The sequence below is a fragment of the Buteo buteo genome, chromosome 5 (assembly GCF_964188355.1).
Source record: "Buteo buteo chromosome 5, bButBut1.hap1.1, whole genome shotgun sequence".
In the NCBI taxonomy this organism is placed as follows: Eukaryota; Metazoa; Chordata; class Aves; order Accipitriformes; family Accipitridae; genus Buteo; species Buteo buteo.
The window spans coordinates 16,591,514-16,605,127 of record NC_134175.1 but is presented as its reverse complement, the minus strand read 5'-3'; the positions used below and the strand labels follow the sequence as shown (position 1 = coordinate 16,605,127).

Genomic DNA, 13,614 nt, shown 5'->3' with positions numbered 1-13,614 from the left:
TGCTCTCTCTCTCTGTGCATATATATATAAACTATATTATAATGTGAATTATCCAACTAAAATAAATCCTTATGGGGGGGGGGGTTAGAAATAGCAATTATAATGGATTTTCAGCACAGAGGGCTGGTAACTCCGTTACTGAGTGATGTAAATGAGATCAGAATTTAGTCCAAGAATCTGTTCTCCAGTTCTAAACTGGGTACCTCCCACTACGGCAGATGTGAATACATATGGGAGAAAGAACAGAACAGATCCATCTAGTGGGAGGAGAGGAACAATATACATATTGCTGTATTATATGTGAACACAAAGCAAAGTTAAAATTTTAACATAGAACATAGATGTATGTATATGTTTCATGTATGACATATGTTGTATTTTTAATAAACATTACATTCAAAGTCAGGTAAAGTGATATCACATAAAGATATGATAAAGGAAAATCGGAAGTTATATCATCAGCTATTCTTTAAATCAACACATTCTGCTATATTAGCTTTATAGCTAATGTTAGCTTTAGTATTTTTCTGTGTTTAAGCTTGGAGTCCTTTAAATATACCTAATATGAACTGAAATATTTCTAATAAGAATAGGGCACAGTGGAACTTTTTTATTTCTCTAATTCTTCATCCTTGCCCTGTCTGTATTCTCACTCTTAATGCCCGTAGTATTTTTTATAGTGATGACTGGTTTTGTGGAACTCATTTTCCAAAGTGAGTTAGTGGTGATCGTTCATTGCAATGGGATTTTGTTAGTGTTTGTGTCAAATAGTAACAAGCTATCTTTACAACAAAAGAGCTGAGCATCATGATGGAATACCATCCAGAAAGTTTCTGAATTTTAAAAATATGTAAATTGTGCAAAACTAGGTCTTGCCTGAAGGGTGAGAGACAAAAAACCTTAAAGTTGACACAGTTTGTGAAGTGAGAAACCGACCTCATTCTTGTGCAGTTTTTAAAATGTTAGGGAATTCCAAAGAGAAAAGCCTAGTTAAACTGAAAATAACACAGCGCCACAAATCTGAAGTAAACATTTACTGAGATGATTCATTTGCTGGTGTGAATGTCCAGCAGCTTGGCAAATGAGAGTCAGCCACATCTGGTTGAATGTTTAATGTGACATGGGTTTCATGAATACTTTCACGAAGTTTTCACATATCTATCCAAAGCAGAAATAGTAATTCAGCTGCTGATTTGGTTTCTCTCTCTATTCTATTCTGTTGCAAATGATGTTCTCAAAAAGGATTTGCTGCTGTCATAGAAGAGTGCTTTCGATGATGAAAAATGCATCAGATCAAATTATTCCTTCAAAATGGGCACAGCCTTGCAGGAAAAGGATGAAGATGCTACACGATAATGGAGGATGTAATTCTCTTCCCCACCACCACCAAGATGATACAGGTAGATCCTAGCAGGGAGATGCACCCATGCACCTGCCTGTTGTGTCATGCACCAGTTTTATTCCTGCTCCGTTACTGCGTGTAGCTGGCTGGAAGTAAGAGAGAAGTGGCAGAGCTTTCAAAAGATGGTGGAAGTTTTCATCACCATACCAAGAAAACAGGAAATTAATGGAGAGGTTAAAACCTCTTACAGCTATCCTCTCTCTAGAAAATCTTTGCTTAGGCCTATATGCTCTTTTACACGATTTCCAAGAACTAGAGTATACACAGCAGTAATCAGTGCTGCAGACTGTTTAACATTGGCCTGAAAACTATTATTTGCATGCAGTTTCACCTAGAAGCTTTAGATCTTTGACCATTGTGGTCAAGACTATATAAAGAAACAACAAAAAGCTGCTTACTGTCCTGTATGGAAAGCAAAACAGTTAAACCTACTAAACTTTAACAATTTTATTTTGTATTATAACCGTATTCCTAGTATTTAGAAAACTGATTCAATGGGGAGTAAATCTGGTTTCCTGTGAGCCCATCCTTGTAAAGTGTAATAAATGATGTATTCATTTTATTTTCTGAGTCACTGCACTGGTTTTGCAGTATATTTGCCATGAAGCAGAAGTTAGTTCAGAAGAGTGCTGCAACCTGTCACATGAAAAAATGAGAAGACTAGAAAAAAGAAAAGAAAGTAAATACTTTAAATATATAAAAAGTTGGAGGCCTAAGGGCCTAATTGGTTTTCTGATGCAAGGGTGCAAACGAAAGCCTTCAGTTTAACAGCTTGTATAGAACTGTGAGCTACCATTCTGTCACCCGCTACTGAAATGTTGGCCCCCTTTGCTGCACATTTTATTAAAAAGAAGGTAAATCTGCACTCTGGATTGTCACTGGACAGCTTCCAGGGCTACAGTAAACCACAGACCATGGTAAGCAGAAGACAGCTGAAAACGACCCAGAGGACAAGAATTCATAGTTCATCAAAAAGCTCAATAATAGTCTAAACTTAGTGGTGACTTAGAGAGGAGGCAAAAAAGGAAAAATAAACAGAAAAATCTAACTAATTCTAGACCATCTCAGCTTTATGGAGATGAGACATTTTTTTGAGATGCCTCCACTGTCTCTTGCACAGACTAAATTATTTGTTAATAAAAACTGGTACAAAAGTTATGTGAAAAAAACCAGAATGATGACCATGGTAATCAGTTGGCAAATGTTCGCTATATAGATTTTTCAGTGTACTTTTTTTTTATAGTATTGAATTCCTAGAAATGGTTGGGTTGAATCATACCCACTTCAGACTAGTTTATTTGTCAAGACCCAGCATAATAAATTCTTAGCAGATCTAGATTAACTGTCCATATGTTGTAATGGTGTACTGTTTGGTATCAGCTGATGTTTGTTTGTTCAGGAGCCTACCAGTACTTTTCAGGGCTGTTAATATCACCTAAATTTAAATAATTATCTTAACCTCTGTACATTATTTATGCAGTCTAAGGGAAAAAATGTAGGACCTCCAAAAGACTACTGCTAGCAACAACTTAGTTTAGCATTTTGGATTGCCTGCTGGAATGTCCTCTCTCGGTTAGTCATATGGTAAACTGAGGGAGACTCTTCTTCTAATTTAGACATTTGAGTTAGTTGCCAAGTGGCAAGAAGTATAAATATCCCCATTTTTCTTCTTTTGAAATACTTGCCTCAGGATCTCATTTGATCTTGGGGGTAATACACTATTTTAAAAGTAGCAGGATTAAGCCTTTAGCAAAAAAAGAAAGCAAAATTACAGAGAGAAAGACTATGAGAAGGAATAAAAAATGGAGCTCGCAAATAATTTAGCCATTCTTCTATGTTTGCATTTCAACCACTTATTTATGTCTAATTAAATCAGGACATTTGGTTGTATTTTCTATGAAGACATTGATTATTTTTTTTATCTGCCCTCTCTGAAATGATAAATTTGAAACAGATTTTTTAGACTGTAACAAAAAACGTGTATTTCATCCTGAAATAATTTTCAAGTTAAAACAGAAGTCAGTAAAGATAGCTACAATGTAAAACAATCCACTTTAAAGATACCAATTTGTGCTTTTTTTAATTCACCTTGTCAAAAAATTTAGAAATGTTTGAACTTACTTGGTTCAACTGAAAAGTGCTGGTTTGGTTCTTGCCATTGCTGAGATTCAGAAGTATCTAAACCTCACCTCAGGTCTCTTCCAGTCCATTTCTTCATTATTTCTTGTAGCTTTTCCAGTTTCTAATTTTCTAGAAAATTGTATTTTCATTAATAGATATGACATAAAGTGAAGGTTTAAATAAAGTAAGTGTAGATAGCAAGCAAAAATATTTAACAACAAGGGTAACTGACCATTGAAAACAGCTCAGATAAACTGTGGAGTGTTCATATTTTTATCTTCAAAGCAATGGTGGAAGATGGGTGTTATGAGAATAGTAACTGTTAAAAAAACCCATAAATTAGGCTGTCCAACCTCATTTAGGTTGTTAGATACTTCTAACACAGAGATATCAGGGTACACATAGAATCTTGTGCTTTACTAAAAGATAGACAAGATGATCTATATGTCTCATCCATCTTTACAGATACTTGATATTTTCAGGTCATCAAAGCAAATGCTTGTTATATCGAACTGCTGAATAACAGTTTACAATGCAAGATCCAGCATTGCCTTCTAACATCAGCAAAATATAGATATTATTTAAAGGTATGTATATTTATATGTAAGTGTTATCCACACTACTGTTCCGTAGATTTAACCTCATGTTTGCAAATCACATGACTGGTGGAGTTCGTAATCCCAAAATCACCAAGAACCATGAAGACTTGCAGTAGATTAACAGGGCAAGACATGGGCATAGAAAATGCTGCGCCATTGTTCCACGAATAATTAACCATTCAAAAAAACATTAAAAGTTAAACTATATATATTTTTTTGAACTTTTCTAGGCCTTAGATAAAAAGTGAGACAGCTGAGCAGAATCTTAGCTGGCATGAATCCAGATGGTGCCCCAATTTCCTTAAGGAGACATCAGTGTCTAGTCTGTTGTATCTGTTCTCAGAAGAATAAAGAGAGGACAAATATTAAACCCTATTAAAGTAACTCATATGGACCCCATAAGCAATAAGGTGGTTGATGAAACAGCACAGTGTTCCTTCCATGCGCTAATTTGCAGCATAAATTCCTGTTCACTCCCCTCTTTTCTAACCAGAACTAGTACTCTTCGTGAACAGAGCAGAAGAATAGTCCTGAAAATAGCAATTGAATCACTTGCTGACTCAACAACAATTTAGCTAAACAAACAGGGTCTTCAAATCTAGTTATCAGTGGGGAAAAAAATGTTTTTCTTAAACACTTATTGAAAGATCTGGAAAAACTCATGTATATTCTTACCATGGAAATTCCCACTTACTTCAAGTGCTTCTCACTCATCTCTACAGAGAGTAAGATGCTTACATTGGACTAGAGGCTGATGAGATCTCTTTCATATAAGATATTTTAATTACTTTACTATATATAAGTTGTATAACATTTATTTTTTCAAATATCAGCCAGTTTCATTACTAAACTTTTCATAAAACATTTATTGCACTTATATTTATAATAGAGATCAAGAGAAAGTAGGAAGTGGAAAGAAACATGAAGGGTCGGTGGGAATGGAAGAGCTTTAAATCAGTCTGATGTAAGTAAATGTAAGAAGAATAAAGGTTATTTTAGACATCTGATATCTGGTCCAGAAATGTGTAAAATCAGGAGAGCAGAACTCCTTTTAGGAAGGTGTACAGTTGTTTCTTTAGACATGAATAGCTCAGTGTGCAAAACAGTGGTTAACAGGGCATATAATTTAAAAATCCAGCTTCCACAACAGATGGCTTTATTTACTATGTTTAGAAACTTTACATGGGGGAATCTTCCACTGGAACCACAGTTGTGTGTGCTGCAAAATAATCAGATCTGGGTCAAAAAATCAGACTGCCCTAATGCTTGGTGGCAGTGTTTATGTAAGATTGTCACAATCTGTCTAAAGCAGAAAATGATCCAAATAATTAGACATACTTAGTGTGTGATGTTTTCCCTCCTAAAATAATTGTGACTGTCTCAACTGGAACATCCATAAGGGAACAGGTTTCCAGCATTGCTTTTTTCCCCTTGGTACAGTGCTTGCAGTGTGACTTCTGTAATACCCTTTCTTGCCATAATGACCTGTAACCATTCAATCTGTCAACCTTCTGATAAACTCTGGGAAACACGAAGCTGTGTAAAAATCATGGTGTGCTGAAGAATGAAGAGTGGCTTGTGAATGGAAACACTGAAGAACAGCTGTAGGAGAGACTAGAAAGAAATGCTGCATTACAGCACAGGAAAACACAACTCGATCCTCTTTAAATTTCCTTGCTAGTGAATGTCTCGAACCTAAGAAAGTACCAAGTGATTTTCTCTCTCCTTGTTTTTATGGCTAAGAACGCTGTTGACCAGTATGACCAGAGGAAAAGTAAAAGGTCCTATAGCACAAAGGCACCCAAACAAGTAATCAAAAGGAAAGACTGGAACACACAAGGCAGACTGGCAGTAGTAGTCTGTGTTATGTGGTGCAGAGACAATGTTTTCTTAGGAGGAGAAAATGGACTTAATTAAAATGGAGATGTTTCTGTAGTTCATGGGCATCCTGCATTCATGACAGAGCTGCTAGGAGCTGATCTCCTTTTAAAAAATCCTTTGCCTCCTAAGTTCAGTTTCTTTCCATGCTGTTCATACTTTAACTAATAGTAATTAGTTTTTTAAAAAATCAGTAATTAGTAAAAAAACAATTATATGGTTAGTTTATGGATCCTGAGGTTTCGTGGTTTCTTTCAAATTTCCCTAAAGCCTGAAGTAGTTTCTAATGAAATTAAGGTCATTGACCAGTTCCAGAGTGTGATTTGCTATTGGCAGTAGTAGAAACAAATTTCCATAGTGGTTCAATTGTAAGGAGTCCTAAACTGTATTTTCCTGTTTTGTGTTTCAGAGGAAGGTCATTAGTATAACATAACTGCATTGGTGTTACTGGACTTCTCAGGCAGATTTTCAACCTGTGGAGCCCAAACAGAAAAAGAACAACAGAACTGGTAGATAAGAGCACAGAGATAACTGGGATGTTCTTCCACATTACCAGTTTCTAAACTAGCAAACAATCATTAAACTAGAACTGTTACTAATTTTAAGTAGGAATGAACCAAATGAGTTTTATCAGTTCACTAACATAACAAATTGTTTGAGGAAAGTGAAAAGAAAAGAAGTGATACCAGCACGCTTCTCTAAAGATTCATTGTTATTGTACAAGAAACTGAAAAAAGGCTGCTCAATAGTGTTGCCTGTCTTAAGCTAGAAAAATTGTTTGGTTTATACAGGCATTCACTGAACAGCATAATCAGGATCTTGGGGATCTTCAGAAAAAGAAATGAGGACAATTTTAAATGCATTTTTTAAAACTAAGTGTATGTTGCAAGGGCTGGCAGGCTGATCAATGTTACTTCGGGGTTTATGGCTTGATTAGCTATAAATTCTATGTTGCTGCAACAACACTGAGGGCCAGATTTTTTATTATTTTTTTTTTAAATTGTGGCATTATTTTCTGTGTTTTATTCTGTCATTTTTCTCATACTGAAAGTTTGTTGACTTGCTGATTTTTACACTGTTGACTGTCCAAATTGTGCCAGACTCCACTGAACAAGTCTGATATCTTGGCTCCATTAAACCAAGTGGCAAGCTGACTTTTCAGTGAGAGAAGGATTTCATGTCTTCACAGCAGATGTTGTAAATTGCCTCGAGGGCAGTCTCACTAAAAAAAAACCGAGGAGAATACTACAAAGTCTACTGTTTCTAACATGCATATCAATGGGCTGGAAGCTTATCAGAGTTTGAATGTGCTGTGGAGGTATTTTGCAATATATCAATGCCAAAAGTTGCTGCTAGTTCAACACTTTCCATAATGATTTCCAAAGAAAGGATCTAGAAGCCAGGAAAATAAATGGGTTAAGTGCTGCGCAAATTGTGTGCCTTTTGACATCAGCCAACTCCTTTGATGTGTTAATTTAGAGAACTTGTCTCTCTACTCCATAAGTTTACACATCGTTTCTTGTTAATAGGCAGCTAAAGCACTCTGATGGTTGTAAATTTTTGAGATAAGATATTTGATAACAGTTCCAAAACAGAATAGTCCTTTTCTTCTATAATTTTGGGTAACTATATATAGCATAAATTTCTTTTTAGGAAGATTTGGAGCCACCAACAAAAAATAATTTTCTTATGAGGAAAAAAAAAATAAATGTAGATTTCTAAAATGGCAGACAACCCAATTAATGGATATTATGGCCAAAATACTTCATATTTGCCTCCATCAAAATGGTGGATGAAATTGGGGGGGGGGGGGGGGGAGAAAGGAAAGAAGGGGACACTATTTTTTCACGTCTCTAACAATACCATGTATTTTGCTTTTGAAATTTTTTCCAACAGCAGTATTGTCTCTTCAAGGAATGAAGTTAGTGAATTGTTCCTGTATGTGTTTTTTCTATTAATACCACTTGCAAGCAGATTTCCTACTGAGTTTGATTCTGTGTCTTTCATTGGCCACATCTGCTGATTGTGCGAAAGCCTATGTGCGAGATCAGTGACACTGAGGAAAGGCAGTAAACTGACACCACATTAATTCTCCATGGCCAAGCTGTAAGTATGGCGTACAGTGGAGCAGTGACCATTCTCCTATCAGTGGTCTCTTTGAAGGGTGGGCTGCTAGGCAGCAAGAGCTTAGCACTGCACCTGTAAGGTCTGAAAGAACCTCTGCATATCTGGGTCTGCGATAATAGACACAGAGACAAGGATTGCACAGATGAGTTGAATTTCTGCTTTACAGGCTTTGGTAGGAGTTAAAGTAGCAGCAAGTAAAATGTGAGTTTAGTTTGTTGAAAAAATTAATCAATGTGATTGTGAAAGTAGTTACAGAAGGGAACGTATTCTGACTGCTGTGAAGCTCCTTGTTTTTGTTCAGAGCATTAACCAACATCATGTACTAGGCCTTCCAGAAAGTTGCTAGATATTGAACATTGCTACAGTGATATCAAGTTTATCCTAGGTCCTAGAAAAAGCAAGAAAGTGAGATTGTTTTCATGAGTTCTGTATCAAAACCAAAAGTCTGCTCTTGATTTTCTGGGTCTTTTTTGGATAATGATTAACAGTTAATAAATAAGAGGTTCGGTATTATCTCATTATCAGTTTTTTCAAAAGTACAGAATTTTGTTAGACATTGGCTTTGTGCCCACAGACATAAAAATTCAGAAGACGTTTTAGTGACTTAAAATCATTAAGCTAACATCTGAAAGAGTCCTATGGGAGGTGTTTGATGGTTTGAGATGTACTGATAGTGATGGATAACTACTTCAGGAACCAGGCCTTCTAGAGTGAATTATCACTCTCAGAGAAGTCACGGTTAGCAGAAGGTGAGCGTGGAAAGTCAAGTCCCCGCAGATGAGTTCAGCTCTCCTTCTCGGTGGAAGTACAGACACCTGTTGGGGTGTGAGAAGTCCTGTCCTACCGGCTGGGACTTTCCTTCAAAGAACGGCATTTTGCCTTTCCGTCACCTGGTGCTGATCTGTTACTTAGACATCAAAAAGGGCAGATATTTTTAGGCTGATATGGTTAATCCTACCGGCAACACATACCTAAGGCAAAAAAACTGAGTTGGCTGTGTGTTGAATGGATGTGACACCAAAGATGTCTGCCTCCAATTAGGAAGGTATATAGACTGACAGTTGTTTTTTTTTAGTTTAACATATCATTAACAGGAAACAAGCTATGATTTGAAAGAAAAAGAGAGAAGACAAACTTAAAATTATTTTCAATCATTTAAGTTACATAGTTCTCACTCCAGAAGCTTTGATCATGTATAACCCTGTTGAAAGGCTGAATTGTAATCAGCCTCACATATGTTATGTTGCAATGCTGTGGCACTAGTGCATGACAGAATTTTATTTTCCATTAGTTCATTCTTTGCTGGAAATATTAACACCCTATATGCTTAATAGTCCAAAAAATGAATGTTATTGCTTTTTAAAATTGCCTGTTAATGAGAATTTTGCTTGCTATTAAAAAAAGTCTGAGCGCCTTAGGACCATCTTTTGAATGCTGACATACCTGTTTTCAACACCAACAGTGTTGAAAAATCAAAACAAAATCATCCGGACACCACTTTTAGTTAAAAGCAACCATGTTTTTTCACTGATCAAAATGGATGTTTACAGCACCTGTGCAACTAGGACTGATTCTGAAATGGCTTTCCACTGAACTATGAACATTTTCCTATCTAGTCCAGTGCAGCAGTGGTGGCTGTGCAAACACATGTGTGGAACAAAGACAGTTATTTTCTAAGGAAAAAGCCCACTGTTCTAAAAAGGCTGGTTTTAAGTAGAAGAAAAAAAGATGGTAGGAAAGGTTGCATTGACCTGAGTCACAGAATCCATGCAAATACTCAAGAAAAGTGAAAGGTCCAAATAGCACTTTGCTTTCTCTTCTGCGCTTGTGCAGGGTCCAATTTTCTGTAGCACTCATAGACCTCAGTTAGAATCAAGAATGGCTATCATTTTTAAACATCAGGACCACACATTGTAACTCTTGTCACAGACCCATTGAAACAGCATACTTGTATTGCCTAACAGCCCGTATCAATAGGAGAGAGACCGGCAGTGGAAGCAGAACAAAGTGAAGAGAAGGACGATTGGAAAACTTCCAGCCAGTTGCAGGTACAGTTAATTTGGTGGTCTGTACATGTGGCACACTGACAGGGCCTGGCAAAGCTGTCGGCACTTGCAGGAAGGATCATTTACCCTGGAAGGGGGCACTTACTCGACTGCAGGAGGGGGCTGAACGCACGCTGGCATGTGGGAAAGGCTCCTACAAATCCCAGTCACACCCAATTTACCCAGCTCTGCCAGCAAAGAGGAGAGATTTGTAAGAGCTTCTGTATACTAACAAACCACTTAATTAGTAATAAGTACTGAGTGCAACTGTGCACTCCAAAGAAAGAATGCAATTCCTATTGTTAACAGTTTGACAGAATATGAACTAAATCTGGATTATCATACCTACAGTTTTTCATGTAATGGAAAAAAAAGGTTTACTAAATTAATGGTTCTACTTTCCATCATATTGGGGAAAAGAGATCATATGCACATGGACACACTCAAATACAAGGTATGACTAAATAATCTTCATCAGAAATAATCTTTTCATTATATTCTGGTAGGATACAGAAATACCACACCTAAAAATATTTCATTTTATCCTTTTGATGTCCTGTGGTGGTGTTCTGAGAGGGAGCTGGAGAGCTGTAGACAGCCATGGGTATTTTTGTAATTATTATGTTCTAATTCTATGTTAAAATGGAAAAATAAAAGCAGGAACAGAAATTAAATTTAGGAAAAAAGAGTGCACCTCCACTCAGTTGTAAGTAAGGATATATTCAGATCACAAAACCTTCTTTGATGGCAGCAGATGTAGTAACTGGTAGAAAGGTGTCTTTGTTGGACAACTCGGGAGGGAAGTTACGGGCTGAGTGGGTCTGATTAATGATTCGAGATGACATACTTCCAAAGTGATCACTTCTATTCCTACTTGAAGCATCTTAACGGGCAAGTATCTAACACTGTTTTGACCCATGGAGTGTTACGTTTCATCTCCAGGGCTGTCATTCTGGCATGCTTCATAAGTAGTTAATTGTGATGAGGGAGGCATGGGGAGATCGAGAGATAAAAAAATCTCCTGCATTTATCACTCAATAATGCATTTTAGTTCTTTGGCAGCATATTGGGATACTTTTTTTTTCAGCCATTTGCATTTATTTTGTAACAAGGCTTTCTTTTTTAAATTGATACTGGGCAAAAGAATAAGAATAAAACATTTTTTGAAACTCACTTGTCTCAAATGAAAAAAAACATTCAGTCTGGGAAAAAAAAATTCTGTGGGCAAATGTATCATCTACTTTCCTTCTACCAAAACCTGCTGAAGGTACTGTACATAGCTGATGAGCGTGCTTACAAGAAAGGAGTATTTTTTTATTATTATTTGTTTACTCCTGTTCCCATGATGCTGGCTTGATTGTTTGTCTGAAAGAGGAAGCTAACAAAAGAAAAGTGATATTAAAGAAAACAATGTTTTCTTTATTATTATTTATACTGAAAACTGAAAATAAATTGAAAATAATGCAACATAAAACTATGTTGCTTTTTCAAAAAAATTCACTGAAGCTGCACTTGTAATGATACATCCTGGGTTTTTGCACAGCCAGTGAAGTTTTATATGAAACATCTAATAATGTACCTATTGGAGATGCCCAGGTATAATTTAGGGAACCATATATTCCCAGCACACCACTGGGAATAGCATAAAGAAATACTTTTTCCTGGTTTAATTGCCAGCATATCTGCTTGTACGAACTGTGCACTACTCCATTATGTATAAATATATATTTTTTCCTTACGAGCAATCACCACATAACACATACAGGGTGCAGACCTTAACTATACATAAACAAACAGTTCCCAAAGGGCTTGCTGCTGAGGCTGTATTTTCTGATACTCAAAAATACATTCTCAGGCTCTTTTAGATCTCTAATTTCATCATGCACCTAAAAAATATGGGACAAGGAACCAAGCCAGATCCTCATACATTAGGAAACCCATACATGAACTCCACAGCACATGGAATTAATGGCTCAGAAAGACACTAGTAAGGTGCCCAGTCACTAACAATTCATTTGTCGTACCAGTATTTGATAGCAATTCATGTGTATCAGGCATGAATTGTAACTACAGTGTAACCTTCTTTACTGCACTGCTTAATATTTTGCCCTCAATACCACAAGGGTTGTTCAAAAACTGAACCAGAAATTAAATGAGTTCAATCTGAAACAAATACATTTCATCCATTTTCCTTGCTTAAGCAAAAAGGTGATCTGCACACAAAGTATTTTAGTTGGTTTGGAACAAACCAGACTGCTCTCAAAGACTGAAATGGGTCTCAAAGACTGAAATTAGATTTCATGAAATAGCAGGAGGAGGAACCACTACCACCTCTTTCATCATTTGATAGCTCACACTATAAATCTTCAATTTCTTCTTCTACAAGATGTGAAACTACTTGTCTAAATTCCCAGGCGTTGTAGCTAAAAGGCACTCTGGGATGAAGATGATGAAGGAACTAGGCGGAACAAGGGCTCTTAAGCTTTTCTGTGGTAATTGATGAACTTGCTATGTATAGTTCAGTGCATTTGCCAGAAGTGGAGCAGATGCTGGCTGGGCTCAGCTGCCAGGTGAGTGAACCAGTTACTGGGCTTGAGAGCTGTAACCCTTTGCGCTCTGCCAGTGCACAAGTGGCACAGTGTCGCTGTGAGGGAGGGCACCCCAGCCCCTTGTCCTGAACCCCTCTCTGGTACATCACACCCCCGAAATGCAGAAAGGGCAAAACACAACCCTGTCATATAGGGAGTGCCTATATCTTATGACCCTAAAGAGGTGTGCTTGAGCTCTGCTCTGAACCAAGCCAAGAATTTTATTTTCTTTCAGTGGAAAACCAGTGTTTTGTACATTGTATGATTATGACCACAAATTGATGTATGGTATAAAATGCAGACATCAAGGAGGGAAGATAAGCCCTGTATGAAAAGAGTTTACAGTTACTTTGCTTGTCTGCTATACTGGTGTCTGGAATAAAGATGAAGTACCAAGTGTAAAAGACTTAGACCCTGAAAGAATGAGGAGGAATAGGTCTCCCTGGTACCTGGAGCCCTGTTTCTAAGGTAAGGAAATTGAAATCTGTGTGCTGAATTCCATCCTGGTAACCTGGTTGTCTAATAGTGTCCTGTAGCACTGTAAAGTGGTACAGACGTTAATAAGCTGGAACCTCAGATTAAAAATATGTACAATAAGAGGAGAAGCTATACAAATTGAAACTACATCATCTTAAAATGATCTGAGGAGGAAGGCAGTGGTGTAATTAAAGTACTTAAATTTTTGAATAAAATAAATGAGGTCAACTCAAGTTGCTATGTTCACCAGGAAAAAAAAAGCATTTAATTGTTAATTAAATAAAAAACAAATTCAGAGCAGATGTTTCTAAGTACTTTTTCATGTACAGAGTTGTACTGAAATAGTAGCCTTACCAAACACAGAAAAAAATTACTAG

The 13,614-nt window shown here is 36.8% G+C and overlaps 1 long non-coding RNA gene across 1 annotated transcript in view; it reads right to left on the bottom strand.

Moving 5' to 3' along the window:
* LOC142031084 (uncharacterized) overlaps nt 1–13,614 on the bottom strand; it is a 148,542-nt gene that overhangs the window by 53,044 nt on the left and 81,884 nt on the right. Inside the window, exon 14 of the long non-coding RNA XR_012650398.1 lies at nt 3,524–3,652. This is a non-coding gene — a long non-coding RNA (uncharacterized LOC142031084). The remainder of the gene's footprint in view (nt 1–3,523; nt 3,653–13,614) is intronic.